Genomic DNA, 27,889 nt, shown 5'->3' on the forward strand with positions numbered 1-27,889 from the left:
GCCCCATTCTCTTTTTAGAATTTATGCCTTAGGAAGTCACTAAATATTAAATACAAAAGCACACACTAAATTAGAGTAACATATTGATGAATGATCTAGAAAACAGCTTTATTCAGTTGTAAACTCCACTTAATAGCTAGGTAAATATATCCTAAAAAAAGTGGGATTAAGAAATCTTTACCTCTGGCTGATTAATTTAAAATTTAAATACCACTGGCTCTCAAGACTGAGTTCCAAAATTACGGGTTTATCCTCAAGAATATTAACATTTTATTAACTAGAAACGTAGTAATGGGTGAAATTGACTAATTTTGACTCTGCGATAATTCCAGATTTGTGACAGGGTCACCCCAATAAAAATTGCAGGACCCCTGTTAGGAGAAAAGGCCTTGTTAAATGCAATCAAGAACAGTGAACATATTTGAGGCATGCTATTAGGTACTTTAACGTATTTCCTTACAATATGTAAATGGATGCTGGTCATTTCAAGTGAATGTCACCTATTCAAAGAAGGCAAACAGAATCCAAGGAGTACTTTGATGTAAAGAAAGTGTGGCTTCTAGGAACATAGAAATAATCAAATTCTAAATGTTATGTAGACTTCAGTAAAGTGGCCTTCTTAAGATTAGTCCTCTTCTTTTGATATCAGACAGTGTTTTTGTTGTTGTTGTTGTTTTTGTCTTTTCTAGGGCCACACTCATGGCGTATGGAGGTTCCCAGGCTAGGGGTCTAATTGGAGCTATAGCTACTGGCCTATGCCACAGCCACAGCAACGCCAGATCCAAGCCACGTCTGTGACCTACACCACAACTCACGGCAACGCCGGATCCCTAACCCATTGAGTGAGGCCAGGGATCGAACCTGCTACCTTCATGGTTCCTAGTGGGATTCGTTAACCACTGAGCCACGACGGGAACTCTGACATCAGACAGTTTTAAAGAACCCAATCAGCCTTGTGAACCCAAACTAAGGACATACAACCTTTTGATGACTGCGGCATGGTTGTTGAGTAAATTACTACTAATGATAATGATTCCAGTGACCTGTTATACTTGTCCTCTGCTAGGTCTTGTTTTAAGTGTATTAAGTGGTTTATTTTCTTCTCACACTTACCCTATGGTGGAATGCTTTGCCATACCTGTTGGACAGGGAATGGCACAGAGGCTTGGAGAGTTGAAGTGACCTGCCTTGGTCATACCTCGCTAAGTAGCAATGGGGTCAGACCTCGGGTGTGTCTGGCTGTAGAGTGCACCTTGCTACCATTTGGCTTTAACTACTCCATGGAAATCTTCCCTCTCATTTTTAGCTCTTCCCCGCCAACCCCCACTGTGAAGTATTACACAGAAGTTCTGAGAACAAACGAGTGCAAGTTACACAATATAGGTTTTAGAAATAATGTGCAAAACCCATCCAGGACCTCTTAATTCCGTCAACCACAAGCCCTGCCCAGCCCATTGGCTCTCTTCTCATATCCAGAAGCTGCTGCCTCCTTCTGACTCAACGTGGCAGGAAAAAGAGGCAGTTTCTCTCTAGTGCGTCTCGGGTCTCTTTTGGCCACTCAGCCCTGGCGTGAGTTCCCAACTTCCCAGGTGAACCAGCCAGCTTGTTCTTGAGAGGAGAGAACTTGTAGCTTTCTCTCAGGGGACCCCCAGTATTAATGGTACCGTCTCCTCCACTGATCTGCTGTATGGATAACTACGTTGATCTTTTATTCCTGGTATTTGTTCCTTACTCTCTTGGGCCTCAGAGCAGCAGCACATAATTACTGAGACTCCCATAGTCTTCTTATTTCACTTTGCTATTTTGGAGAAATCCTGGTCCTTACCATCACGAAGGACACTGACTGTACAGAGGTGCTCTTGTCCCTGTCTTTGGGGTGGTGATGGAATTACATTTGGGTTCCTGGCAGCCTTGCCTTTGAAGGTAATGGACCATTCAGTGGCACTGTCTGTATCTGTGTAGAGCCGACTTCGGATGTGGGAGTTGACTCAGTTTCTCTCTCTCCACTTTTTCTTCAGACGTGGAATCGAGTATTAAAATTTTATTTCTTCTTACTGAGTCATAGAGGCAGAAATCCCCTAGAGGAGACTCAGTGCCTTTCACCTTTTTACCACCAACCACTCAAGCCTCCCCCTTGGCCTGAAACCTAGGGGGGTGGCAACTTCTGTTCCAGTATCTAAGTGAAGCTCAGGAAGGCTTTTCCATGTGCCTGTTTTTCAGGATGCCTGTTTAGGAGTTGTTTAATTCAATGGGCATTGGCTCAAGCGGTTCCTGTTATAAAATCTCCTAGTATTCAAAAACAATTAGGTTGTAAAAAAAAAAAAAGGATGCTATCTGGCCATCAAAATATATGTTGTGTCCATCTACGTTTATCAGAATAATTCACCTTTTCATCTCTCTTTCATCTCTCTCCATCCCTGCTTTTTAATTAATGGCAGATATTTATAGAGGACCTCATCTGTGCTCAGTAGATTTACTAGATTAAGACACCACCGGCATCTGGCTGGAGGTAATGCCTTGAGTAACCTCACTGAGATAGACATTACTATTTAAAAAAAATAATTTTAAAAATGAGATCAAAATTTTAATTTTATTTTAAACTTGCTACTAGATTCCAAATGAATTTATCTTGACTTCTTTGGACCCAGGAGACTGCAATACTTAACGCCCTAATTTTCTTTTTTTCCCTTTTTATGCCTGCACCTGCTGCATATGGAAGTTCTCAAGCCGGGAATTGAATTGGAGCCACAGCTGCCGCCAGATCCGAGCAAGGCCAGGATCAAACATGCATTCTCATAGAGGCAATGTCAAGTCCTTAATGATGAGCCGCAATGGGAACTCTGGCCCCAATTTTTTAGAGACAATAACAGCAATGTAAAAAGAAAAAAGGTAGGTTTAAGTAGATGTTGATGCTCTTGTGGGATTTTATCTTTTTAAATTTTAAATGGCGATAGAGAAAAATGTGAGCTTAGATCAGGAATGCTAAATGAAATTGCGATCTCTTTTATGCGTTTCATGTTGGAATGTTTCAAAACTTATGTAAGGTGTTCCCGTCATGGCTCAGTGGTTAACAAACCCAACTAGTACCCATGAGGCCTCGGGTTCAATCCCTAGCCTTGCCCAGTGGGTTAAGGATCTGGCGTTGCCGTGAGCGGTGGTGTAGGTTGCAGATGCAGCTTAGATCCCATGTTGCTGTGGCTGTGGTGTGGCCGGTGGCTACAGCTCTGATTGGACCTCTAGCCTGGATATGCAGCGTGTGCGGCACTAAAAAGAAGAAAAATTGTGCTTAAAACTCCAATGAGAGACGGAAAATCAGAAACTGGAAACTTAACTGGAATTTCTCAGTAAATACATAGGACTCTTCTTTGACACTCTTTAATGTTATTCTGTGACTATTCTGAGGAAGGTTTAATTTCTAATTTAATTTCTAAAGGGCTTATTTCGGCAGAGCTGGGCCTAATGAAGACAATTCCTCATGTGTATCTCATGTTGCTGGAGCCAAGCTCTCTTTATCCTCAACAGCTGAGAACTGAGACTCCGTAAAACAATTTCAAAAATCCTTCAAGAGGAAAGGGATCTTAAAATGTCACTGTTGACATAAGAACTTACTGACTTCTCTGATCATCAGAAATCTTGGGTGCTAAAAATAGATTTGTTCCCACCTGCTTAAAATGATCTGATTCCCTGGGAGAGGAATTTATGTTTCAAAGGAGGATAATTTTAACAATAAAATATTTAGGATCTACATTTTTCATGAGTAATTAAACTAATTCTTTCAGAAAGCGGTTGAAGTCAGAGATGTGGGGGCTTTCCATTTTGGGGGATTGTTTTCAATTTTTCAAGACAATCTTTCCATTTACAAGGGTATCTTTCTGTGCAGTTGCTTTATTCTTTAGATGTTGGCATACTTAGATTGAAGTAAGTTCTTTCCAAAATGCCAATGTAACAGTGAATGAAGAAGGAAAATTTTAAATTACCTCACACCTTCAATAGCTCCTTGTTTCCTTCTAAGAACAGTGAACATTTGATAATTGACATTTATTAAAATTTCAACAATTTAGCACCAACAGCAACATCTAGTAAATGGCTGCTTTTTGAGGCTGATGGGACCCATAATAGGCTCTCTTGTGACTTTCATCTTTTCTGTTATTCTTTGCATATACAGAAACTCTTGTCACAGTATCGTATTCAGCCACATAGCTACTTTTGTAATCACTTATTCAGTAAATATTTATTGCACACCTTCTATGCACTACTTGTACCAGGGCCTGGAGATGCAACGGTGAGTAAAATTGTCACGTTTACCCTTAAAGAGTTCATGAGCTAGCAAGAGAGATGAAAACAATCAAATACAGACAAACATGTGATTACAAATTGTGTCACTAAGTAAACAAACTGAATTGAGGTAAGGAATAATGGGAAGTTGGTTCATTCCATAGAAGGAGTCCCAGATTTTTATGAGTTGATGATTTATTTTTTTAATTGAAATAGAGTTGATTGGGTTAATTTTGGGTAACACCAAAGTGATTGAATTATACATACGTGTGTGTGTTTGTGTGTGTGTGTTTATATTTTCAGATTCTTTACCTTATAGATTATTACAAAATATTGAGTATATTAATAAATAGGGAAAATAATGGAATGATGCAAATATCTATTAGAAATAACAGACATTTACCACATGCCAAAGAACAAGTTTGAGATTGAGAGACTTGCGATTAAAATGCTTTTAATTGTAGGTAATGAAATAAATAGAGATAAATTAACATATAAGGGTACTTAAAAAGGGGGGGGAGAAAAAGTAATGGGAGGGGAGCTGATTTAAATAGATGGGCCAAAGAAGGCCTTGAAGGAAATAGCATTTGAGGTGGAACCTAGAAATTGAGAAAGAAGCAACCCCCGTGTAAAATGGGAGGCAGAGTACATTTCAGGTCTGTGCAAAGATGTGCAAAAGGCTTTGGAGGGAAGAGAGATGGGCATGTTCAGGAAGTGAGGGAAAACTGCTATGCTGGAAGCTTGAACAGAGAAGGGCTCGGGGTAAGACAGAAGAGTCTGCGTATGCAGACAAGTAAGACTCGAGGCATAGTTTTCCAAGGCCACAGTAAGGAGTTAGGAGTTGAAGTGCCAAGGGCAGTCAACAAAATAGTTTAAATGTACAAAGGACAACATCAAATTGAGTCATAAGATTGTTTCTGCTACTGCTAGGAAATCCTACCGATAGGCATTGGATTGCCATTTTGGGGTCTGTTCCAAGTTGTAAGAAGTGGTGTATCTGGTTCAAGGAGGTAGCAGAGGACATACAGAAACGGAAATCATGTCCTTAGCGTTTGGGACACTGAGTAGACATGACTTGCTTATGGACGAGGCTGAGGGATGAGGGAGGAAACAAGGGCAACTCGGATGTTTCTGGTTGCAGCGTTACCTGCTGGTGCCTCATCCCGAGAGGGAGAAACTTGGAGTTGGAAGCAGACACATCAGGACTCCAGTGCTTGATCTCAGTTATGCTAAGTTTGAAATACCCTTGAAATACCAAAAGTTAAGATGCCAAATAGTCAGCAGTTTGACATGTGAGGCTCCAAGAAAGCCAAAGCATGTCCTAAGTGTTAATACTGAAAATTAGAATCCAGCCTAGGTCATAGAGTCTTACAAATCCCATATAACTGTTGAAACTTAACTATTGTAACACAGTAAAAACTGATTTGACTTGTTCCATTAAGAAAAAAAAATGTGAGGCTGGATGTCAGAAGTGGGACTTGGTTTGGGAATATATGTGTGGGAATCATAAAACATAAAGATAATATTGAAATCATGGGCCTGGTAAGGTCACCTTAGCCTGTACAGGTATTATAAAGCTCAATAGAGTATCAAATTTCCTATCTTATATTAGCCTTTAAAATGTAATTGGAGGAGTTCCCGTCGTGGCGCAGTGGTTAACGAATCCGACTAGGAACCATGAGGTTGCGGGTTCGGTCCCTGCCCTTGCTCAGTGGGTTAACGATCCCGCGTTGCCGTGAGCTGTGGTGTAGGTTGCAGACGCAGCTCGGATCCCGCGTTGCAGGCCGGTGTCAACAGCTCCGATTCAACCCCTGGCCTGGGAACCTCCATATGCTGCGGGAGCGGCCCAAGAAATAGCAACAACAACAACAACAACAAAAAGACAAAAGACAAAAAATAAATAAATAAATAAATAAATAAATAAAATGTAATTGGAGGTATTCCCATGATGACTCAGTGGTTAACGAACCGGACTAGGATCCGTGGGGATGTGGGTTCAATCCCCGGCCTTGCTCAGTGGGTTAAGGATCTGGCATTGCCGTGAGCTGTGGTGTAGGTCGCAGACATAGCTTGGATCTGGCATGACTATGGCCATGGTGAAGGGTGATAGCTGCAGCTCCAATTCAACCTCTACCCTGGGAACTTCCAGGTGCCACGAGTGTGGCCCTAAAAAGCAAAAAAAAAAAAAAAAAAAAAAAACGAAAAAAAAACAACAATGTAAGTAGACACATCATCCAGGATAAGGTATCTGCCAGCATTGTCTTTCATTAGTTGTCCTCAGGAAGGCATTTTCCAGTGTGTTGTGACACGAGGCCAAATTCTTTTTATTCCTGGGTCATCTAAAGATTGGGTATGGTCATAATAAATAAAGTTCTGGTCAGTGATCTATGTTGAGGAAACCTAGATCCTTGTTAACTTTTCATTAGAAAACTCTGATACATTTTCTCTTTGATTTTTTAGGATCCAATCAAGCAGTAATAAAGGAATTTCAGGAGCTCCCATTATGGTTCAGTGGGTTAAGGACCCTGTGTTGTCTCTGGGAGGATGTGGGTTTGATCCCTGGCCTTGCTCAGTAGGCTAAGGATCCAGCATTGCCACAAGCTGCAGATGCGGCTCTGATCTCGAGTTGCTGTGGCTGTGGCTGTGGCTGTGGCATAGGGCCAGCAGCTGCAGCTCCAATTCAACCCCTAGCCTAGGAACTTCCATATCCTGAGGTGCAGCTCTAAAAAGAAAAACAAAAACAAAAAATGGAATCACACAGTTTCCAAAGAGAAGGTGCGTAAATCCTGCCTGGTGTAAGCAGCACTCTTTCCCTAACGTGAGATATGAGGCTTTTGTCAGTGGATCCCAGGTTGTGTTCCCACCACTTGTCCGTAAACAAATTTGGGACTGCCCATCTGGATAGCTTATGGCAGTTGCTGGGGCCAGGCTCCGTTTTTGTGTGACATCTGACTTAAGAGGGAACAGGCTCCCTTGTCCTTGACCCACACTTGCCAGAAGAATAAATCCATTGACTTGTGTCTCCTCCTGAATCAACAGTTTGGTTTTTCCCCTTCAGTTTCTAACCCCAAACAAATGGGCAAATGGCAATACATCAGTAACAATGAGACCAAAAAAAGCACAATTACCTTGAACTCCTTTTCCATGTTATTTTTCATTTTAGAGCACCTGAGGCATATGGAGTTTCTGGGCCGGGGATCAGACCCAAGCCAGAGTTGTGAACTAAGCCACAGCTGTGGCAATGCTGACTCCTTAACCCACTGTGCCGGGCTGGGAATTGAACCTGCATCCTAGCACTCCCAAGATGGTACTGATCCCATTGTACCATAGCGGAAACTCCAAAACAATTTTAAATCAGACAAAGAGGGCTTGGTGTCAATAGATGTGGTACGATCATGGCTGGACTTTTGTCCTTCTCAGTGAACAGCTCTGACCATCTTCAGAATGTCCTCAGGCACCAGGGAAGTGATTGTTCTGTTTCTGGGAGTGGACCTAAACAGAGGCTGTACGTCTACCTGACTATGAGACAATATGAGAGCCAGTATTTCTACTTGAGCAACTCTGAAGGTCACTGCCCCTGGGAAGGACCAGTTTATTTAAGTTGCAAGCCATCATTCAAAGTGCTGCTGTGGGCTATGCAGTGGTTTCTTCATTCGCCTTCAAGCTAAGGGGCTCTTCTTCAACCAGTGCTGTAGATGTCACTGAAAATAGGTGACAGCCTGTTATTGGTTGGCGCCAGTGTCACTCAGCCTTCAAAGTTGGGAAAATTAGCCAGCAGCCCCATTCTAGAGGATGGCATAATGGGAGGAAGGATCTTAATTGAGTAAGGAGTTGAAATTCTGGAAATGTGAGGAAGCTCACTGTGGTTCATGTTGGCCAAAGGCAAGGGTGTGGTGAAGAAAGCAGATTTTCTGAGCATGTCCTTAAGAACTGGACTCTCATTTTTCTTGACTGAAAGGAGGGTGGAGAAAATAACCTAGTTAAATTTCAGATGTCTTCCACCCAGTGCTGTTGAAAAGCAAGTGCCAGCATTTTGGAAGGTGATCCCAGGAGGAGTAATCTTCCCTAAGTCTTTCTTTAAATTTGTTTTGTTTGTTTGTTTTGTTTTGTCTTGGCTGCATCCAGAGCTTGCAGAATTTCCCAGGCCAGGGATTGAACCCATGCCACAGCAGTGACCCAAGCCATAGCAGTGACAATGCTGGATCCTTAATCAGCTGAGAGCCCAGGGAATTCCAGAAGTACTTTGTTTTGTGGTCTAGACAGATACCCTTGCCTTGAAGATGCTGTCTCTCTAGTTTAAAGCAACTTGATGCACAGACTTGACCAACTCTGTCAATGAGAGCAGACTAAATTGAGTTGAGGTAATAAATAATGTTGCTTATGATTTATGTTACAGTTTTGTACCAAGCTGCTTTCCTTCAGATGTGTGCAGACTACCAGAGCTGGCCCAGTGGTGAACACTCCAGGTAAAGATCACAGAAAAAACACATGGAGGAACCATGAAAGAGGTCCGAAGGAGGATTTTCTCAAAGAGGCACCACATCTGCATGTGGTTGTTTAGGGCAGTTTTATTCACAGCTGTCAAAACCTGGAAGCAACCAAGGTGTCCTTCAGTGGGTGAAAGGATAAATCAACTGTGGTACCTTTAGACGATGGAATATTATTCAGTACTAAGGGGAAGTGAGCTAGCAAGTCAATAAAAGACGCAGAAGATATTTAACTGCGTGTTACTCCATGGGAAAAGCTATTTTGAAAAGGCTATCTACTGTGTGATTTTTATTGTAGAACATTGTGCAAAAGGCAAAACTGTGGAGAGAGAAGAAAGAGGAATGGTTACGGGGGGTTAGGAGGGTGGGAGATGAATTTTTAGGGCAGTGAAACTGTCAGACATGATACCATCATGGGGTGAAGTTCAGTAATATTGTGTGCTTTCAGTCGTTGTGCAATCAACCCTTAGGGATTCTTCTTCTTGGAAAAGTGAAATTTGGTCCCCATTGAACAACAAATCCCCATTTCTCTGTATCCCCAGTCCCAGGCACCAATCCTGTGGTATTTGCGAGCTCTCACTAGTTAGCACATGTCTTCTCTGAAATATCCTGTCATCTTCTGACCAGTTTTTAATGTCATTGTGTTGTCTACAGCTCGCAGGAATGAATTGTCTGTTGCCTTCTCTTGTGAAAAAACAGGGTTTGCGGGAACTCTCAAATTTCTAGAATGCTATTATTGAATGAGAGATGTGAGTGAAGAAGAGGCGAAACTGGGGAGGTTGAGGAAGGAAAGAACTAGATAATGAAGTGCTTCTGGTGGCAAGTTGAGGAGATGGGACCCTTTTCTGTGGAGATTGAGTGGCTTGGCGGTAAATATTGGGGTAAGCCGTATGGAGGATGGATTGAAGATTAGCTACAAACATCCATAGCGGGTACGAACAAGATAGGTTCGTCGATCTTGGCAATGTTGCAAGAAAGAAATGAGGCTCTTTGTCAGTATAATAGCAGTGCTGAGGAGCCATTATGAGATAGAATGGACAGGATGAGGTGAAGTAGGATAGGGAGAAAGAATTCTGGAATGACTTCCACATTTCTGATCAGGGGATAGTGGAGTTATTACCTGGGAAGAAGTTTTTTGTTTTTTGTTTTTTTTTTAACTTACCTTTTTTAAAATGTATTTGCTTTTTTAGGACTGTACTTGCAGTATATGGAGGTTCCCAGGCTAGGGGTCAAATCAGAGCTACAGCTGCCGGCCTATACCAACCACAGCCATAGTAATGCCAGATCTGAGCCACATCTGCAACCCATACCACAGCTCACAGCAACACCGGATCCTTTACCCACTGAGCAAGGCCAGGGATTGAACCTGCATCCTCATTGATACTAGGCGGGTTCATTACTGCTGAGCTATGACAGGAACTCCCTAATTTACATTTTTTAAAGTTAAAGTGATGTTGGTTTACACTGTGCCAATTTCTGCTCTACAGCAGAATGATCCAGTCATAGGTGTGTATACATTCCTTTTCTTATCTTTCATCATGGTCTGTCCCAAGAGATTGGATATAGTTCCCTGTGCTATACGGTGGGACCTCATTGCTTATCCATTCTAAATGTAGTAGTTTGTATCTACTAACCCCAAATTCCCAGTCCATCCCACTCCCTCCTGCCTCCTCCTTGGCAACCACATGTCTGTTCTCTATGTCTCTGAGTTTGTTTCTGTTGTGTAGATAGGTTCATTTGTGCTGTGTTCCAGACTCCACTTGTAAGTGATATCATATGGTATTTGTCTTTCTTTTTTTATATAATAGTTTTTATTAGTAGTAGTATTTTTTAAATAGTTATTTCCCCAATACAATTTCTTTCTTTTTTTTTTTTTTAAATCATTCCTCGGGTATTTAATTAATTAATTAATTAATTAATTTTTTGTCTTTTTGCCATTTCTTGGGCCTCACCTGTGGCATATGGAAGTTCCCAGGCTAGGGGTCTAATTAGAGCCTTGGATCAGAGCCACAGCAACACAGGATCTGAGCCGAATATGCAACCTACACCACAGCTCACAGCAATGCTGGATCCTTAACCTACTGAGCAAGGCCAGGGATTGAACCCATAACCTCATGGTTCCTAGTCGGATTTGTTAACCACTGAGCCATGATGGGAACTCCCAATTTTTTTTTTCTACTCTACAGCATGGTGACCCAGTTACACATACATGTACACATTCTATTTTTGTACGTTATCATGCTCCGTCTTAAGTGACTACACATAGTTCACTTCACTTAGTGTGAGTATCTCTAGTTGCGTCTGTATTGCTACAAATGACATTATTTTGTTCTTTTTAATGGCTGCATAGTTTTCCATCGTATATATGTACCACATAAGAAGGAAATGACTTTGAAGGAGAAAATGGCTTCCATTTTGGACATGGCTCCATGGACCACCCATTTGAAAATAGATAGAAGACAAGTGGGAATGCAGTTTTTGGACCTGGGAGTACGTGACCTGGGAATTGAGAGCCAGGGATCTTCTATGAAGAGATGGTGAAAGAAACTTTAGGGAACAATGAGCTTGCCTGGTGTGAGCTCATAATTCAAGAACAGAACTGTAAGATCAACTGCATCTCAGGGTTTGGCAAAGGCAGAGAAGATAGTGGAGAAAAATAAGGAGTAATGAAATACTGAAATGATTGCAGAAAAGATGGCCAATTTCTTCTCAAGCCAGGTCTGCATTAACTTTAGACCTTATATTAGCAAGGAAAAAGTTTCTTTCCCCAACCTTTTTCCAGTGATAACTCCACACTTACATGAATTTGGCATTTGGTGTGACTCTCCATATCTGGTTGTAATAAGAAGTATTTATGATCTAACTTAGATAAACAGTCTCGAGTAAGAAACAGAACTCGCAAGAATTGTGACAGAAGAGTGTCAGTGGCAGATGGTGAAAACTTCTTGACAGAGTTGAGGGTCTGGGTGGTAGTCAAGATTTTGTGCCACAGAGTAACTGTGTGATCTTGAATTTCCAGTTTAACCTATTCGGGGCTCCATTTTATCATCTGAATATTAGATATTCACTTCATTTCCTTCCTGCTGTAAAAATTTTATTACCTTTGAAGAGAAGTCATACATTTTGCTCATTCAAGGTCAGAGAAGTCTTCCCTAGAATAAATCGTATAACATTCATTCAATTAATTTAAAATAAAGTTCACTTATGAAATAAATTTCCATCACAATTACTTCCAATAATATTTAAAAATCATCATCTGGTCAATGATATGGCCTTGTTTTAATCTTTATTACATAAATTTATAAAATATAACCTTGTGTTTTGCATTCGTGTATCCCTTAGTTCCCAATTTGGCCGTTATACTCTTTTCCCTCCCAGATCATCTAACAAAGTGCCTCGTAGATGTGTTTGTAATAAAGGCTCAAGAAATGTCTTTCAGTTGATGGAGGTCATCTACCTTTCCACACCACCTTGCCCCATCATTTCTTCTTTCTACCCTTTTCATCCCTTCCCATGGTTTTTATTACCATTCCAGAGAGGATCTGAGTATTTAGAACACTGTGGGTGTTAAATAATAACAGCTTACTCCCTATTTTAACTTCAATCCGGTTTCATTTACAAGACACATTAGAGAAGGTAGTTTTATTAACCTCTGAGTATTATAGAGGCAACACTTCTCTTACCCCAAACACTCTTGCGCCACAGATTTTTATCTCCTAGTTTTACCTATTAGGTAACTCTGTAACTTGACTATTTCTTTTCTTCCACTCATTTCCTTTGTTTTCATTGGCATCTCCCCCATTCTAAACATAGCCCTCCTCTCTGCATGCTTATGTTCATTCTTGCATTTCTGTGTCTTAGAGCATTGGTACCCTGGTTAGGCATCTTCTAATAGTCTAAAATAGTTACTGCCTAGAGCTCCATTTCCTCACAAAACTGTGTACATGAGATCCTTTTCATTAACACAAGAATTGGAAAAGACTCCTGCCCCTGTTACCACCTATGTTAACTCATTTTGAAAAGTTTATTTTATTGAAGTGTAGTTGGTATACAATATTATGTAAGTTACAGGTGTACGTACTGGTGTTAACTCTTAACCAGCTCTTTGACCTTGGACAGGTATATCGGCCTACCAGGTAGGCTGGGTGATAATTTTAACTCTTGCTTCTACATATTGCTAATGTTACACTGACCCTGATGAACTGTGGTTATGTGTGGTGATTTGCCATATTCAGTGGACTCCAAGCCCCTGAAGGGATGTCTCAGTTGCCAAAGGAGGTCATAGCTATCGCCAGAATCACGCTACAGCCTCGCCATGGTCACCCATGTACTTAAGTGTTGAGTAAATGATGCTTAGAAACCTTGTCAGCTCACAACAGCACATTTTCTAAGTCCTTATGGTAATTCTTTAAAATTGTGGTTTGTATTCTACACATCTCTTTGTGCTTCTCTATATTCGAAAAGCTTTCATATTTCCTCTAAGACCTACACAAATTGTGTATTCTCTATGAAAATGATTTGAACAACAGAATAAAATTATTGTCAAGTTAGTGGCATGTTTACCCTAACTCTATTCTAACATTGTGCCACAATTAATATGGGATTATTTATAAATTATACAAGTAAAATATGAAAAATAAATTAACTTTTATTATACATGGGTGTATTTGTGTATTTTTATTGTATATCTTGTTTTAGAAGTCTCTAGAAGACAAGAACCCTGAATACATAGATTTCTTTGACTGGAACAGCCTGTCTATTGTATGATACGCTGTGGTTTTTTTAAGGTCCATATGCTAATTCCCATGGCTCTTATTTTATTTATTTATATAATGTGGCAAATTATTTCTTGGAGCAACAAGCCGTCTGCATCTCTCAAATCAGATGTGATTAGTAACAGAAGGACTTTCTGCGAAGGTACAGATCAGTGACAAAATGAATGTATGTCAATATCTAACTGAAAAAGAATGAAAAGTAAATACTTACTTGACACCAGTTTGACCCAGGTTTTGGGGGATCTGAGGCAGGCAGTTTAAGAGCTAACCTCCTGGGCATTCTGTGGTGCCCTAGTGGGTTAAGGATCCCATCTTGTCACTCTTGTGGCTCGGGTTCCTGCTGTGGTGCGCGTTCGATCCCTGGCCCAGGAATTTCTACATGCTGCTAGTGTAGCCAAAAAAAAAAAAAAAAAAAAAAAAAAGCTAACATCCTGAATCAGGGGGTTGTTTATCAGATAATAATCTCAAGTAATCAGAGAACAAGCTTCATTTTCATTGTCTCTCTGTGACTTTGGCATTTTCTTTTTCTTTTTTTTTTTGGCTTTTTGTCTTTGTTAGGGCCACACCAGCAGCACATGGAGGTTCCCAGGCTCGGGGAGAAGTTACTAGTATAGGTGAAATTGATTAGAGCAGTGCCTGGATTTTAGTAAATGCTCAGGAAGTTGAGATTCTGAGGATTATTATTACCGATCTGTTAACTCTTTTTGTTTTCCTGTGGAACCAAAGCGGTTCACTTTGAGAACAGAATGGAATGGCAAGGATCAATCTCTTTTCGTATACCGTGTCTTGTTCGTCAATATAATTATATTCCTTCATCTCTGGAAATCAGATTGAGAATGTTTTTGTTTTAAAGTCAGGGCTGCCTTCAGATCAAGTACTGTGTGGTCCCTCATTCTGACATGGTTGAAATTATCCCATCACCATTGACCATCTGGACACCCATGAAAAGATAAGGTTGATGGCCAGATCAGGAAAGACCACCTCTGGATGTCTAGAGGCTAGATTTTATCATTTCACCAGCAGTATCCTCTCAGAGTAGAATTCTATTGGTTCTGTTGTTTTTTTCACTGTTAGAAAAAATCAGAAAGGCTGCTTTATTTGCTGGCCTTATAAACATAAGGCAAAATTTTCCACTAACTGACATCTGAAATTAGAATATCTTTGGTGCTTTGCCAGGTCCATCCTGCACCTTTGCTCTCAAAGTCCTTCATACCCCCAACCCCTTTCCTCTCTGCTCCCTTTCTTTGCTAATTCCCAACTCCACTGTGGCCATCACGCCTTCCTGATGCCTGGAACAGTGCCCCGTTGCCATGGAAATAATCACTTTAAAAAACAATACAATAAAATAAGTAATAATGAGAGCTTCAGCAGCTGGTACTATAGCCAGGAAGGGAGGGGTGAGCCTGAAATAAAACTCAGCTTTCCTGACACTAACAACTACTCCCTTGTTCTAGCCAGTCGACCACTAGCTTCCCTTTTGCTTCTTTCCACTCTCATTTTCATATTCATACTCCCAGATGATATCGGGCAGTGCACAGATTTTGAATCAAGAAAATGCAAAAGTCAGAGTTCCCATCGTGGTGCAGTGGAAATGAATCCGACTAGGAACCATCAGGTTGCAGGTTCGATCCCCGGCCTTGCTTAGTGGGTTAAGGATCCAGCATTGCCGTGAGCTGTGATGTAGGTCGCAGACATGGCTCGGATCCCACGTTGCTGTGGCTGTGGTGTAGGCCGGCAGCTGTAGCTCTGCTAAGACCCCTAGCTTGGGAAGCTCCATATGCTGCGGGTGTGGCCCTAAAAAAGACGAAAAGCCAAAAAAAAAAAAAAAAAAAGAAAAAAAAGAAAAAAGAAAATTCCAAAGTCACAGAGAGACAATGAAAATGAAGCTTGTTCTCTGATTATTTGAGATTATTATCTGGTACACAACCCCCTTATTCAGGAGATCTTTTGAAATCCTATTTAGTGTGTGCAGTTAACTTCATGATGAGAATTTAGCTCATAAAATGTCCTCACTGGACCCCAAGAAACCTGGAGAGAGATGATAAAAGGTAGGTTAGTTATTTACTTCTCATTATGAGTCAGCTACAATACTGAATCACACCTTTGATTCTGTTGTTAATACTCCCCTTAGGAGGAAGCCCCTCAGCTTCTGTTGACCAAAGCTGTTTTGAGGGATGCAAATTGCTTGTTGCTTCAAGGAATCATTGACCATTTCATGGCATTTCCATAGTATTTGGAAGCTTTTTTGACTTTTGCTGCGCATTTTATTAGCAGAGTGCAAGGGTATATGGCACTAATCTTTTCCAATTCACTGAAGTTCAGAGAACTGATCCAGAGTTATTTTATTGAGTGGGTAGGAGTCATTGAAATGTTTATCCTTATTAGACTTGCAGATTGAATGTACAGGTAATGTAAGTTCAAATGGAGATGGACGCATTTAGCTTTTTCCCTTCACTGTCTTGATATATGGGATTTTTCCATTTGGTTACATTACATGGGTTAAAAGGAAGGAAGGATAGATAATAATTCGTTGTCTTTGAGCACTTTGTGTGCTACATAACACAGTCCCAAAACAATCCCATTTGATCCTCATGAGTAAACATTCCTCTGAAGTATATATTTCCCTCATTTTATGTCTGAGGGTGCTTAGTTTTGTACAAATTCATACAATATTTTGTAACTAATTAGTTTAGAACCTAGATCCCTTAACTACCAGCCTAGTGTTATTTCTAGCATGGCCTCCTGCTGTTACATCAGAGAGGTCTTATATTCTCATTTTATTAGGATTATATTTTCAAAATATAAAAAAAAAGAGAATGCTAATGAAAACCACGAAAATCTCTGGCTTTAAGTACACAATATATTTTACTCATTAATAAATATGCTTGCACAGTAGGTGAGTTTTAAAAGTTAAAACCCCAAAGATAATGACCGTTCAATTAGATGAATATTAGAACATTATTCTCCAGGTAATGTGTTAATGCTTTGTTTGTGCTTTTGTGCTATCTAGAAGATGATGCGGTTCATTCTCAAGACATTTAGCCTTTATAAGAATAGGGAGTGAAGCTAATTAACCCCTATTTCTTTGTTAGCAGGCAGGTGGGTCCTTTGACCTCTTCCTGGCAAAATTATGCCCGGGGAAGAGAGAGCCAGGAATAATCTGCTAATTCTAAATAGTGTTACTGAAATACCCACTGGCCGTATTCCTGTTGCTTAGTTTCCAAGGCGTGTAGTTGCCCTGACTTTGAAATAATTCAGTGTGTTGCTATTTAACTGATGTTGAAGAAATGTCATGTCAAATTCATGTTCGTGATAAAGAACTTCAGGAGAGCCATTCAATAATCTTTATTAAATTCTTGCTGTCTTAAGTACTGAAGTGAGAACTGTGTACATGCGAGAGAGCATAAAATATAAAACCAATGACATAGGAAAACTTTTATTTTTCATACAGTCTTTTCAAAAAAATGGATTAGCTTTTCTATCATTGAGAGCTAATAAATACTTTATTTAAACTCAGGAGCTAAAGACCAGCAGTCAGTCTACAAAAGAGGAATTATTTTAAATTGTAAAGTAATTGATTCTCCTTCCTATAAATGCTATGGTTGCACGCATCACATATGAAGAAACTTTTCAAAAGCAATTTCATATTAAGATGTAGTATTTCCATTGAAAAAGGAGCACGATGCTCTTTTTCTATTGTCTCCAGAGTTGTTAAATCTTATTTCTAAGTTCTGAAATTTTGTCTACCGGGAAAATCTATTAATTGACCATGAGAAAAATAATAATGAAAATTATAACTGTAATGCAAAACACAAATAATTATCTAATAATGGCTAACTTTAATTCAGTGCTTAATATATATATTTTTTGCCACACCTGTGGCATGTGGAAGTTTCTGAGCCAGGAGTTAAACCTGCTGGATCCTTGATCCACTGCGCCAGAAGAGAACTTCCAAGGGCTTAATATTTTGACAGTGCTACAAGCCCAAGAGATGACTCCTACAACTACCCTTTTGTCTATGTAAAATTATATATAAATAAATTATGTTAAAAACATATATAAATAAATTTATAAATCAAATTATATAAAATCAAATTATGAAAATCAAATTATATATAAATCAAATTATATTAAAAGTTAAATATAAATCAAATTATATAATCAAATTTATATATAAATCAAATTATGTATAAATTAAATTATATATAAATAAAATTTATTATATTTATAACATAAAATTCATATTTATATGATTTTTATTTTTTCATTTTAGCTGCTTTACAGTGTTCTGTCAATTTTCTACTGTACAGCATGGTGACCTTATATATATATATATATATTACATCTTCATGTATATACACATATGAAGTAAAGTTTGGGGAGGTAGGCTGGGAAATGGAATCCAGGTGAGTCTGACTGCAAAGCCTGGGCTGAATCACTACATTCCACTGTGTGAGGTAAGACCCATTAGAAAGGTCAAAGCAAGTGTCTGGAAGTTTAGAGTAAGAAGTCCCCTCAGCATAAAGGAATCGAGAAAGACTTCAGAGGAATGGTGGTGCTCCAGTGGGACTGTGGAGGATGAATTAGATCTGAACACAAATGTGCTAGTGTTAAAAATAACATCAGATCAATTAAAATTTAATTAAGAGATTATTGTGCATAAAAGAACAGTTCATCAACTAAGAGTCCTCACCCTGAAAGAGGAATGAAACTCAAAGGTGCAGTGGCACAGGTCAGCTTATGAAATGAAAATGCAGAAGCTGTTTCACCTTTCCAATGACCTGCCCCAACAATGGAGGGTCACTGATGGCAGGGGATTGATGGACAGTGATTATCTTGTACCACTTTAGAATAATGATTTAAGCTTTGTTTATGATTATTAGAGGCATTTATAAGAAATAACAAATTTTGCTTGTGCTGGGTAATAAGCTAGATTAGGTTTTGTTTACTTAACTGGTTTTGTCAGTATCAGGGATTGTCAGGTCAGGTCTCCATTTTTTTTTAATCCTAGTAAGTGGAGAAGATGAAATGACAAAGAAATATGAAATGGGGGATGCCTGTCTAGCCCCTGTCTGTTGGAATGTGACATGAAAAATTAAGACAGATTGTTGGGGGAAGTTCCCATTGTGGTGCAGCAGAAATGAATCTGACTAGGATTCGTGAGGATGGGGGTTCGATCTCAGGCCTCACTCAGTGGGTTAAGGATCTAGCACTGACGTGAGCTATGGTGTAGTTGCAGATGCAGCTCAGATCCTGCATGGCTGTGGCTGTGGTGTAGGCCAGCAGCTGTGGCTCTGATTCAACCCCTAGCCTGGGAACTTCCATATGCCACAAGTGTGGCTCTAAAAAGTGGGGCGGGGGGGGTGGGAGGGTGGGGAGGGTGGGCGGGGTGGGAGGGAAATTGATGGAAAGAAGGTGAGACACACATGTGGACCACCTTAAGTCTCAAATAATAGAAAAGCATCACAGTGCCACAGACCCAGATCCCTTCACTTTACTCCTTGAAAGACGACTGTTGAAGATTGGGAGGGAAGAATCAGATTCATCCATATTTCCAGTGGACTGACTTTGAAAAGTTGCTCCCTATGGTTTCTAGCAATTGGAGATCATTGTGATGGTATTTTTACACTATGCATGTGCCTTTGAATTTTTTTTTTTTTTTTTTTTTTGTCTGTCTACCTATCTGCCTCTGAAAACAACTGTAGGCCCACCCTAAGAGATGCAATGATAGCCATACAAGATCTCAGAATTCTAGGCCTTAGAGAATAGAAGCACAATAATTTTGATGTGAGAAAACTCAGTAAGCTCTATGTCAACCATTTCATAGTGTTTCCATATGTGTATGTATACATACATGTGTATGTACCCCTATATCTATTTTGAGTGGTATTTACCACTTCAGAAATAAGACATGATAGACTACTGGAAATTAATGATTATTTGTGGGAAAACAACTAAGGCAGCAAATGAAATCTTAAATTAAGGTGTGCCTTTGAATCATCTGCCTTACTCGGGTCAGCAGTGAGCAATATTTGTAGTATGTAGTAGAGTATAACTGAACGGGTAGCTGGGTAACTGCATCATTAAGTTGCCTTTCAAAATATATGTTGAGAGAGACTGAGTCCTGATGCTGGAACAGTGGACCAAAGATGGACAGATCTCATGAATGCTGTGTCTGAGCAGAGGAGACAAGATTGGTAAACTGGTGTGCGGGCTGTGAGTTGAGATCCTGGGAAACATATTAATGATAAGGCAAAGCTTAAACGGACTGGACAAACAAAGTCAGAGGTTCATAAAGATTCAGAGAGAGCTGGATGCCGAACATGTGTTAGGTTAGTTTCTACCCTCAATGACATGCCTTCATGCTGGCTTGGTGTCCTCCTGTGACTGGAAGTAGAACTGTAACCTAGGTCATCTTTAGTAAATGGGAAGAGGCAGTGTTTTGGGAGAGGAAGAAAAAAGAGAAAGATGGAGAAGATGTGTTCATGTATGTCATATTTGCTCTCTTCTTTGACGCTTTACCCTCCAGTTTTATTCTATTGGTAGACTTTTCACCAGCCAAGGACAAATGCTTGTCCTCCTATTCCGCTTGTTGAATTGGCAGATTTTTAAGGGTTATTGTAATTTTAAAGAGGTAATTATTTTGTTATGTTGTAGTGAAAATTAGAACAGGAATAATTTTCAAAATTTAAATACATTGCCTTTATTTTTTGGTGAATAATATTTGGGAAGTTATTACAGACTGTATCTTTATGATGCCTAGTGTGTTACCCATTAGTCTAAAACTCCTTTTAATAGTCATGAGGATAATTTTCCTTAAGACTTTCATCTATCTCATTTATTCTATTCCTAGATGATTATGTGTGTATAGGGGCTGCAACACATCAACAGTAATATTTTATTAGCCTTCTTTCTTCCATGAGATTGCATCTGGGTTTTGAACATGAAATTGATGCTTGTACATGTACTTAAATTAACTCCGAATGTCTAAGCAGTGTATTTTTTTCAAAATTGACTCCTATTTTCTAGTATGTAATCTCTCATTAGGGACCTTTTCTTTTGTTTAAATATTTTTATTAGATCTCAGTGGTAGAATACGTGCTTTAATTACACATTTAAGTTCAGTGAGCTTCAGTAATATTTTTGGAACATATGCTCAGTAACTTAACATATTACTGGAATGCCTACTGAGTGCTCAATATACAGAAACTATTGAAGAAATGGAGCACTTTGTCCCAAAGAGGGCCCAGTGTAGTATGATACTCTGTCAAAGCCATTCTGTCACTGACGAAAGATGCTCCTGTCTAAGCTTGAATTATGAGGCACGTACTGTGTGGTGTATTCAAGGAATAATGGGTATAAATTGGAATTGTGGCTTTATTTTTTCATGTAAAAAAAAAAGAAAAAAAATGAATTTGGTTGGCCCTTCAAAGATGGTAGATTTAGAATTGATGGTGGGATAGTTCAAGGTTCATTCTCTGTCAAGATTCTAAGACAAGACTCATTCATGTCAGCTTCACTAAGGAAATACTGGGGAAAAGATGAGAGCAGAATCCAGCAGAAGCAAAGATGAAGAACTACCGGGGGGGGGTGTCTCAGGGGTAGAACTGAAAAACCCTTGAAGAGAAAGCATCTGTGTCTGTTCCCTCTCCTCTGTTCTTTTCCTTCTCTCTCCACTCTTGTTCTGACTGTTCACTCTTTTCCTTCTCTCTCCACTCTTGTTCTGACTGTTCATTCTCATTGCTGCTTCTAAGTGTGGGCAGCCTGCCTCTCTCTGTTTAGTGATCAGCACAAGTAGCCTCAGGAGCTTCCATGGCTCCTGATCCTTCTGGATTTTCTTGCTCCAAGAATAAGTTGTAATTGATTCGGTCTTGGAGCCTATGACTATTTTGGTGAAATTCTTAAAGAGAGGACCTGGTTACCCAGCTTAGATGATGGGTAGGGAATGGAGATGGGAGACAGGTGTAGAATGGATGTAGAAGCAGGGACCCACCCTCTCTGGAGGGAAGTGGTGGATGTGGAGTTGTCAAAGACTCAGGAAAGGGAATGCTGACTGAGGAGGCAACCCCCCCACCCCCCCCGTGCATCCACTGCAGGGGTCCTTGGAAGAATGGCGTGGTATTGATGAAATTGTGAGATAACCCAGATGTTAGAAGAGAGGGTGTGTCTTTTGGAAGAGCAGGAAATAAAAATGGATAAAATGGGTTCAGGTTAAACATCAATTTACATGAGAGAACAGGATACTAATGTGTACAAAATGCTTGTTTTGCATCAGAAATGGTGGGTGCTTCCATCTTGTGTAGATGCTTCCCTGCCTTTACTCAGTCCACAAGTGTGAGAGAAGCTGGTTTTGTTTTTTATTGAGTTTTTCCTTTGTTTTTAATTATAATTCAGTTGAGATTCATAGAAAGTAACTCTTGATTTTATCTAAATTTGTTGGACTAACTTGCCAACACGATAGGACCACTGCTCCTTCAGTTCAGGTGTTAATTCCCTTTTGTCGGCATATTACTTAGATTTTTAATTACACTGCACGATCCTGGGTTATAGTTATAGTTGATTCCATTGCTTCTGTTAACCTGCCTTTTACAATTGGAATTGAAAAGTGAAACGTAAGATGTAAAATGTGGAAGTCCCTGTTCTTACCTCCTTTCTGGCTTCCCTGTTTCCCATTCTTCCCCAATCTGCTGTCTACCCTATAGATAACCATAGTTTATAGGACCCTTTTAGCTTGGTTCTCATATACACAGACACACACCCCACAAACACATAGATGGATAAAAAGATGGAGTTTTAGCTTTTACATAAATGAGATCATGTTGGATACATTATTTTTTTTTAACTTGGCCTTTCATTTTCTCTGAACAATGCATTTTTCCATGTTCAGGGCATGTGACCTTACTTGCCTATATTTAACTGCTGCATATGCTGTTCTGTAACATGGATTTAATTTAGTCACTCCCTAAGTGCTCATTCAGCAAAAGTTAAAGGACGTATACTCTTAGTAGTAATGTGATAAACTTTCCTATATGTTTTTCTGTGCATGTGTAATTATACTTATTATGATAGATTCCAAATTATAGAACTTTAGGGTCAAAGCATAGTTATGCTTTAAATTTCTATACAGCCAAGGTGCCTTCCAAAATGGCTATGCTAACTTACCCTCCCACCCACGGTGTGTGAGATTACTTGTTTTCTGATCTCTCACTAGTTCTATAAAGAATGTTTTCTTGGCATCCTTTCAGAGTGAATCATGATGGTGTCTATATTATCTCAATGGTGCAGATTTTATAAGAAAGTAATAATGTACATGCCATGTCTTAAGGACAATGTAAGAGAATTTTTAAATGTGATTGAAGATGAAGTTAATTTATAAATCCTAAGGGATATAATCTCTTCTGTAAAACTTGTTTATCTTTTGAAAGGGAATGATTATTACACCCAACTGACTGAGATCAAAATATGCACCATATTTTCTTAAACAGGAAAAACATGGCTAGTGACCTAAGGTTTTAGGACTTTTATAAATCACTTGACAGTTTCAAGCAATGTATTTGCCTGAGAAAAATTAGCTTGGAGTCTGGGAATAATGAATTTAGAGGAATAGGCTGGTTCTTTTCTACTCCGAACATGATTCTCTTCTTGAGATGATTAGAATGGTAGTAACTGGTCTCTCCAGATTGCTGAAGGCAGAATACAACTTTCACCTTTCTGTAGCCTCTTCTATGTCATGTCTGAGAGGAGCGTCACCTATGAATGCAGAACCATCATGCCTGAACTCTGCACACACACACGCATATGTGGATGTGTGTGGGTGTGTGTGTATGTGTGTGAATGTGAAATGAATAACAAGTAACCAGAATAGGCCTCTGAAATCCTTAAAATGCATGGGTTCCATGGCAAAGTCCAGATCTTTGAAGGTCTTTTATGTTGGAAAGGGAACAGTTCCTCCCACTGAGTTACTGGATGGAGCCAGATTTTATGGACTCAGAAGGCTCTATCAAAGTTAGACTCACTTTGAATGACCTAATTAATAAGTAGTCTAGGTAAGCACTGTCAAGGAAAGTGTATTTAGAGTATCCTCTGGGTGGTTATGGGTTAATCTTCTAGTGCCCCGATGCACATACCAGGTTCCAAACACCTGAAAACCCAGGATGCTGCTTTGTGTTCAATAAGTGCTTGATGAAATTGGTTAAATAAAATTTGTTTCACCTCTACCTAACATTAAAGGAAACATAGAGTGCCAGTTAAGAATTCCTGACCAAGTGCTCAAAATCTTTCTTCAAATAAACCCTGACTTTGTTGTAAGACTAGCCTTCTGTTACTGAACCAAAACTGGGGTCTGCTCGCCCATGCACAGTAAAGCTAATCTTCTGACACTTGGTTGTGGTGAACGCAAGAACAGCCTTTATTGTGAGACACCAAGCAGGGGCTCTCGGACAGCTTGTGCTCAAAAAGCCCAAGCTCTCTAGTGGGTTTCAGCAAAGCTTTTTTAAAGGCAAGGGAGAGGAGTCCTAAGGTATATGATCAGCTTGTGCACAGTTCTCCGACTGGTTGATAGTAAGGGGAAGTAAAAAGGCTATAAGTTATTGCAAATATTTCCCGATTCTGGCCAGACTCTGGAGGGGATGTGTTAATTTCTCTCTTGTGGTGGGAGTTTTGGCACCTCGAAACGACTCAAGAAATATCAGACACTGTTAGTGAGGTGCTTCAGAGAGGGGCTAAAGCAAAGAGTGAGGGGGAGGAATATGTCCCCGGAAGACCCCCAGGATCTTGGTTGGTTACACTTTTAAGTCTGAAGATCATTTATTCCTCTGAGAGAGTTTCCTGTTGACACTTGATATCTCGGCTAAAACTAATGTTTCTAAATGGATGGGTATGCCTCCATAAGGGATGACAGAGAAGATCACAGTCCTCAGAAGGGTTGTGACAAAAATAAATCATGTTGGTTTCCGCTGAGATTTGGGTACCCAATTCTAACAGTGTAGGGCTATATGAGGAAAAGCAGAGGGAGAAAGGACCCAGAATTTGGCCACTGCTACGTGGCGTCTAATAAGGGAGTTGTGGTTTTACATCATGGAAAATGTAATCAGATTGAAAGCTCTTGAGAGAGAAGACAGCAAGTTATGGAATTCGAGTATGTGCCAACAGTAATTACTGGATATACTGAAAAATAACTTAGTAAGGAGCGTGGGAGAGTCCAGTGATACTAACAGCTGGTTATTGCCTTGGACCACAAACAGTGTTTGAAATAATGCCATTATATATGATGAGTGTTATGTATGCTTGGGATAGTTTTAGGGAGCTGTTTTATAATTTCTGTGATCAAATATGATTCAGTGTTTTCATACTCTTCTGAAAGGTTTTTCTTTAGAATCCACAGATTTCCCTTTTTATATGATTATATCACATGTAAGTGTATTATAAATGAAAACTACATGTGTTGGCCAACTTGCTATCCATATTTATGCATTGTGGTTTGAAAATGATGAAGACACAAAGTTGGTCTCATATGGTTATATGCAGTGGGACCCATATAGATACTTGTAAATATTAACTGGAAATGAGGGTTTGCTCTGTTTGGAGAAAGAACTCAGGATGATAAATTCAACTCTCAAGTTGTAATTTAATCTCTATGAGTTTACTCTGTTGCTTCTTCCTCAGCCTAGGGCTTAGCACAGATACATATTGGAATCCTGTTATGTGCCAGATGCTGTGTTCCATGCGAGGCTGGGTGTGGAGAGTTAGGTGCCCTGTCCTCATGGCATGTGCAGGCGAAAGTGATGCCTGAAGCTTTATTGTAAAGAGGAGGATGACATTGTCCCATTTCTTTCTTTTTTCAAATTTTCTTGGACTATAGTTAATTTACAATGTTGTGTTGGTTTCAAGTGTACAGCAAAGTGATCCAGTTACACATATGTACATATCCATTCTTTTTCAGATTCTTTTCCCATATAGGTTATTATAGAATATTGAGTAGACTTCCCTGGGCTATGCAGCAGGTCCTTGTTTATCTATTTTATATAGAATAGTGTGTATCTGTTAATCCAAAACTCCTAATTTATCCCTCTCCTTGCCACATTTCCCCTTTGGTAATTGTAAGTTTGTTATTGAAATCTGTGAGTCTGTTTCTATTTTGTATCATTTAAAAATTTGTATCATTTGTATCATTTTGTATCATTTAAAAATTAGATTCCACGTATTAAGTGATATCATGATATTTATCTTTCTCTGACTTATTTCACTAAGTATGATGATCTCTAGGTCCATCCGTGTTGCTTATTTCATTCCTTTCATGGCTGATTAATATTCCATTGCATTAATGAAACAATGAATATCCATTAATATTCCATTGTGTGTATGTTGATTTTTGTTGATGGACATCTAGGTTGCTTCCATGTTTTGGCTATTGTTAATAGTGCTACAGTGAACATTGGGGTGTGTGTATGTTCCTTTTTTATGTAATGTTGAATCAAATCGATAGTGGGGGCTTTTAGAAATGAAACAATGCTTGGAAAACCATTTGCTGAAAAAAGAAGAACTTGGCTTTGATCTCAGATTGGTAGGTCTCAGTTTGAATACCTAAATGTGTTTATCACAAAGGAGACAGATGAATTCTGGAATTGCACGTTGGTGGGGAAGAGTGTGAAATAAAGAATTCATTGGTAAGTTTGGTTGATTAACATCTGACTGAATGACAGCAATAAACCTTTTTGTTCATGCTCACATTAGTTGAAAAGTATCAACAAGATTCAAATTTGGGGACTAATCCACTTAATCCAAATGCTGCTATATGACCTTGGAATGCCATTCTGTAACTTTGGTTCCTTATCGGCATCTGTTTATTAATATTTCAAAAAAGCCATGTTTGGAATGCTTGAATCAGTGGGAAGTGTTATGGTAAGATTATAAAACTGATAAAATTATCTCTGATAAAATTTAGAAAAAGGGCTCATAATTACAAAGCACTGAAACATAATTTAATTTCTGAATTTTCTCCCCATATTAGGGATCAAATTTCTTTCCTGGGGATTATGCAAAAATTGTTGTTGGTTGAAAAGTATTAAGCCTTCTAAGTTACTAGAAGAGGAAAAAGCTATAGTTTAAATTTTCTGATCAATTTTCCTATTAATAGTTGAAAGTTGGAGTTCCCATTGTGGCTCAGCAGAAATGAAGCCAACTAGTAACCATATGGTTGTGGGTTCAATCCCTGGCCTCGCTCAGTGGGTTAAGGATCCGGTGTTGCTGTGAGCTGTGGTGTGGGTCACAGATGTAGCTTGGATCCTAAGTGGCTGTGGCTGTGGCTGTGGCATCGGCCGGCCGCTGTGGCTTCAATTCGACCCCTAGCCTTGGAAGCTCCATGTGCCATGGGTGCAGCCCTAAAAAGCAAAGAGCAAACAAACAAACCAAAATAGTTAAAAGTTGTTCCATTCCTTTTCTTTATTTCTAATAGAGTAGTTGTATTTAAACTTCATACTTATACTCTACCCATACTTATATCTCAATTAGTAGTTTTTACTCCTGAATATGATCAGTGTTGAAATTGCTGTGTTTTCTATTCTGCACTTTATAATCTTTTTCCTACCACTTGAGTATGTTTTCTTGACATTTACCTTTTTCCTGGTAAATATGTGTAAAGCCACCATCGTTTGCTTTATCAGATTCAGATGAGATGTTGCACCCTGGGCTCTAAAGGAGAGGAGATGAGAATCTTAAAACTACATCCTGTTTTCTTAATTCCTTCTCTCAAATTCTGTGATAGTATTTGCGTCTCTGCTACAATCCTCATTCTGCATTTTTTGGCCTCAGTTCTACTGTTGAATAGATTCAACGCTCACTGCCAAGCTATTGTCGTATATTTTCCGTTCATCTCTTGGGTGGCTCTTGCAGTTTCAGTTATTATTTAGAGCTCATGGGAAGAATATTACTAAATATTTTTGCATATTAAAACATACTTGTATGTTGCTTTTTTACCCACATTCCATCTTGGCAGAGTATAAATTCCAAAGTTATATTTTCTTTTTCTTCTTTTGTGTGTGTGTGTTGAATATTACAAACATGGTTCTCTCGTCCTCTAGACAGTGATCGGAAATAAGTCAGTGGACAGCCTGACTTACCAAATACTCCTTTCCATATTAATTAATTAGATTTTCCATATTTTAAAATAACTTTATTGGGTCATGTCTCAGAATTGACCATTCCCGGGGTAATTTTCTTAGAAAGGAGTGTACTCTTTTTTTTGTTTGTTGTTTTTGTTTATTTTGGGGGAGACTGCACCCACAATATACGGAGTTTCCCAGACTAGGGGTTGCATCAGAGCTACAGGTGCGGCCCTATACCACAGCCACAACA

The 27,889-nt window shown here is 39.3% G+C and overlaps 1 protein-coding gene across 7 annotated transcripts in view; it reads left to right on the forward strand.

Annotated features, from left to right (window-relative positions):
• DLGAP1 (DLG associated protein 1) overlaps window positions 1–27,889 on the forward strand; it is an 866,754-nt gene that overhangs the window by 56,703 nt on the left and 782,162 nt on the right. The window contains exon 1 of one of the 7 annotated variants that reach the window (XM_021097722.1): window positions 7,516–8,741. The exons of the other annotated variants lie outside the window; for them this stretch is intronic. The gene's annotated coding sequence lies outside the window, so the exon portion shown is untranslated. Of the gene's footprint in view, window positions 1–7,515; window positions 8,742–27,889 lie in introns of those variants that run through there. 7 annotated transcript variants of the gene reach the window in all.

The sequence above is a fragment of the Sus scrofa genome, chromosome 6 (assembly GCF_000003025.6).
Source record: "Sus scrofa isolate TJ Tabasco breed Duroc chromosome 6, Sscrofa11.1, whole genome shotgun sequence".
Taxonomy (NCBI): Eukaryota; Metazoa; Chordata; class Mammalia; order Artiodactyla; family Suidae; genus Sus; species Sus scrofa.